Genomic DNA, 4,449 nt, shown 5'->3' on the forward strand with positions numbered 1-4,449 from the left:
GTAATTAGGATTATTTGTGTCGCGTCAACAAGTCCAGAGGAGTGGACAAGCAGAGGGTGAGAGGCAAGGCCATCTGGCTTCTGTGCACGGCTCCCTTCAGGATCCGGAGAGCCTATGGGGACATATGGGAAAGAGCGTGGGTAGAATGTGGGGGCTGAAGAAATGGAGGCAGGTGTAGTTATTCTCTTGGGCTCTCTGCCAAAAGCACACCCCTCCTCCCCTCTAGTGATGAGGACTGTTTTTTTCCTATTTCCATTTTTCTTTGGGGCCCTTTCTTGGGCTTGTAGGCCAAACTATAGTGCAAGGTTTATCAACAGTAGCACTATGGACATTTTGGATCAGATAATTCTATATAGGGATGGTAGGGGGCTGTTCTGTGCATTGTAGCATGTTCAATGGCATCTCTGGCCTCTACCCACTAGATGAGGAGCCCCTGTTCCTTCTAACCTCCCCTCCTCTGATTTATGATAACCAAAAATGTCTCCAGACATTAACACATTTTTTTTCTGAGGGGGCAAAATTACGCATTTTGAGAACCACTGCTAAAGAGCTATGAAGCAATTCATCCTTTTCAAAGACTGAACATGGAGCATTGTTACCCTGCTGTCTGAAGCACAAAACCTTCCACATTCTTTCATCAGACTCTTAATGTCCTCCATATGCAGAAATGCTCAGAATGCAGAAATGTTCCAAGGACCCTTTATTATTTAGTATTGTTACTAAAGTCTCAAGAAATATACACACTTAATTTGAAGGTGACATTCTTAATAGCTTACTAATTCTGAATAATTTACCACATTATTTTGATTCTATAGAATCAAAAAGAAATAAAAGAAAATGAGACTAGAAAGTCAGGTTGGTGCTGGTCTCTGAAGGGTCTTAGCTCTTAGCTTAAGAGTTAGGACTTTATCCTGTAGACAATGGAAGACAAATCAAAGGATTCCTTAAATCTTTTGCTGCCATTACTCTGCATCAACTTTTCACTTTGGCTAAATGAATCTCCTTAAAGATATTTGACTAAGCTGTGTCTACATCTACTTTGTAGAGATTTACCAACCTCTTTGGTTCACTGCTCAAATGCCTTGATGCTTTTGCCTCAGTACTTGCTTTAAATCCTTCTTCAGATACAACAAAGAAGTTTAACTGAAAAGGATGACACTTTTCAAGGTCTGGGGCAAGATCCGTGGAGAACAGTGGACAGGCGAGCTATTCAGAGATTACAAAATCAGAGCCAGATGAAGAAATATTCCCCACTCCAGAGTCTTGGTCGCTCACTACATCTTCCTGGCTGGATTTCAGTCTCGCAATGGACCAGAGACTGCTGTGTGCTCCCATCCTTCTTCTTTGCAAATGAAAAGGTTTATTTCTGAATGAATTATTTATTGCAATTTTGTCATTCTTGTTTAACTGTTGTCTTTTAGATGTATGGTAACACGGATAATTTGTCCTTTTACTACCTGGGTCTCTGGATCAAGAAGAGGTGCCACATCTGGAAATCAGGTATCAGTTAGAGATTCTCGACTTTGGAGTTGATATCTTTCTTTCCTCTGTCTCTCTTTTTCTTCTCTTCTTCTCTCCTTCCCTCCCTTTCTCCTTCCTTCCTTCCTTCCTTCCTTCCTTCCTTCCTTCCTTCCTTCCTTCCTTCCTTCCTTGTATTTACTTCTTTATCCCCTTCCCTTTTCCTTCCTTTCTCTCTCCCCCCATTCATTCTCCCTATTTCTTTGTATTTTCTTTCCTCTTACTTTTATTTATTGATCTCTAGTCTGCTAATATGATTCTCATGATGCTTCATCTAGCTCCTAGTGTGTGCCATAACCAGAATTAATCTTTATTTATTTTTTTTTTTGCAGAATTAATCTTTAGTTATAGTATTGATGAATTCTTGTTGACATTATTATTATTATTATTTTGGATCATAAACACACTTATTTTTCCTGAACCAGATTTTTAAACTTTGGTATTGTGTCTCAACTACTTTTCTCTGGCTTGAGATTTTGGGAGTTGGGACATGAAAAGAATCATTTATAGAAAACTAGGCTTTGGTCTCCTGATAATTCTGTTAAATATGCATATCACCCCTGGGGGATGCATACACAGATCATTTTCCACATTCAGCTTGCAGCCATTTCTACTTTTGCATTTTGTGCCATTAAATCAAGAACTTTTCTAATTGATTTCTGCTGATGAATTTTTTTGAGGGAAGTTGGGTTCTATTGTTTGTTGTTCATCTCATTCATATTAGAGATAGAGCCTAAGTGATTTAGATCATGTCATCATTTTTACTGAGAAGTTCAAAGCCAGCTTTTAAAATAGCCTCATTTGTTATTTTAATTAAATTTTTGAATTGAAGTGTAACATACATTTAGGAGCTTATAAGCATATAGCTCAATGAATTTTCACAACATGAACACATTTACCAGATCAAGAAGCAGGATGTTGGAGCACTCCCAAATTTCACGGCCCCTCTGGTCAGTACCCACTTTCAAGAGAACTGACTTACAACATCATTGATTTCTTTAGCCTATTTTGAAATTTATAGGAATACAGATCATATTGTATATTTTCTTTTGTTTCTGAAATTTTCCCAATGTTGTGAATTTCATGCATGTTGTTGTGTGTGTGTGGTATGTTTTAAAGATGATTAAAATTCCATCCAGATCCTTCAAAAAGTATCATTGATAATAAACATTTCCTGAAAAAAATATGATGTTAAATATTGGTGATAGAAAAAAGGTGTAGGGGCGCATGCGTGGCTCATTCAGTTAAGCATCTGCCTTCCGCTCATGTCATGATCCAGGGTCCTGATATCAAGTCCCATGTCAGGCTCCCTGCTCTGAGGGGAGTCTGCTTCTCTCTTTCCCTCTGCCCCTCCCCCTGCTCATGCTCTCTCTCTTGCTCTCAAATAAATAAAAATATTTAAAAAAAGGTGTAAAATGATGAGTGTCAACCTTGACTTCATCTTTGAAAGGTCCAGGAAGCTTAAAAAATGTGGAAGCTCATCCCCCTTCCCCGAACCCCTGAAGTACTGGTTTAGTTGGAGTGTGTCCTGGACATGTTGATTTTCAGACCTTCCCAGGTGAGTCTCATTTGCAGCAAAGTTTGAGAAACACTGGTATGAAACACCATTACTGTCCTTGGAGGCATGTAGTCTGAGGAGACAGGGTTTCATGTAAAAAGATAAGTAAGGTTCTACAGAACATCCAGTGCAGAGATGAACAGTATTAAATGTGAACCAGATAGGGAAAGGCACATGGTGGTTTCCTTTATTTTGATTTTTCTTTTCCATAAAATTATAGCCTGTATTATATGGTGTATTTCTTAATTACAACATTGCTGTTGTTACAAAGCATATGTATTTTTATGATTTAGCATTTTTAGAATTGAAATACATCTTTTTTCTCTAAGAATTTATCTAAGAAATTGATGTGAGCTAAATTGATGTAAGATAATTAGTGACATCTCAGAATGGAAGACACAGCATAAGCTGTTTTCACTTGTTGCTGTTGTATGGGATGTGTTACTTTCATCCTGTTTGTTAGAATATAAGATCATTGAGGACAAGGATCAAGTGTTTTGCTATTTTTCTCTTCCCCCAAACATCTAGGACAATGCCAACATTTAAGCTCAACAAATACTTGCATATGATTGGACACTCTTTTCTACTTTTTATTACTCAACAGATAGAGATCCATGAGGCTGGGAAAGATTTATAATCCATTTGCAAAATTCTAGAGAGAGGATTGTAGGGCTTTCCACAATATACTTTTGTTGTTGTTGTTACATAAATTAATCCATTTATTATAGCTTAGCAGTGTTTCAAATGGTGGGGCTTCTATTGGTCTTTCAACTCCTTCAGTCTTCTGATGGCCAACTTTCCTGTGGTGGTAGAAGAGGCGATGGTGATGTAGGTATAGGTGCCACCAGCTATAGTGTATATGCAGGATGCACGGTACCAGATCCCCACAGCGCATCTTTTCATCTTGGTTTTGCCACAGAAGGAGCAAGTGTACTTGGCTGTGCTGGCTTATTTCAATCTTCTTCACCATTTTCCTGTGTGAGGCACATAATGGGTCTGCATTTACCTACAATTCCAACCTTCTTGGTGCTTTTGGCCATGTCACCACAAACTACATCTGAGCCCAGAGAGCACGATATACATTTTAATCCATGTTAGTGTTTAATACCTTGGAACTTGTGCACAATTAAACTAAATAATTTTAAGCTTTCATCACAAGATGTTTCTTGTGTTCTGTTGTTTTTCAGGGTGGAGTAGGAAGCATCTAGATTACCTTTTCCCATAAAACTACCATATATATTGTTGGAGCATATAAATACAGCTGCAGCACAGCATATTGTTGGCCTGAAGGATTAGGATTTTTATAAATCCTCTTTATTTAGTATGCTTTATAGCTGGAACCCACTAAATCAAGTGCTGCTCTTTCCCTTAAC

At 38.2% G+C, this 4,449-nt stretch overlaps 1 pseudogene; it reads right to left on the minus strand.

Annotated features, from left to right (window-relative positions):
* Positions 1 to 3,828: 3,828 nt before the first annotated feature.
* Positions 3,829 to 4,116, minus strand: LOC144294357 (large ribosomal subunit protein eL43 pseudogene; annotated as a pseudogene).
* Between the last annotated feature and the right edge of the window lie 333 nt (positions 4,117 to 4,449).

Source organism: Canis aureus, chromosome 22 (assembly GCF_053574225.1).
Source record: "Canis aureus isolate CA01 chromosome 22, VMU_Caureus_v.1.0, whole genome shotgun sequence".
NCBI classification, from domain to species: Eukaryota; Metazoa; Chordata; class Mammalia; order Carnivora; family Canidae; genus Canis; species Canis aureus.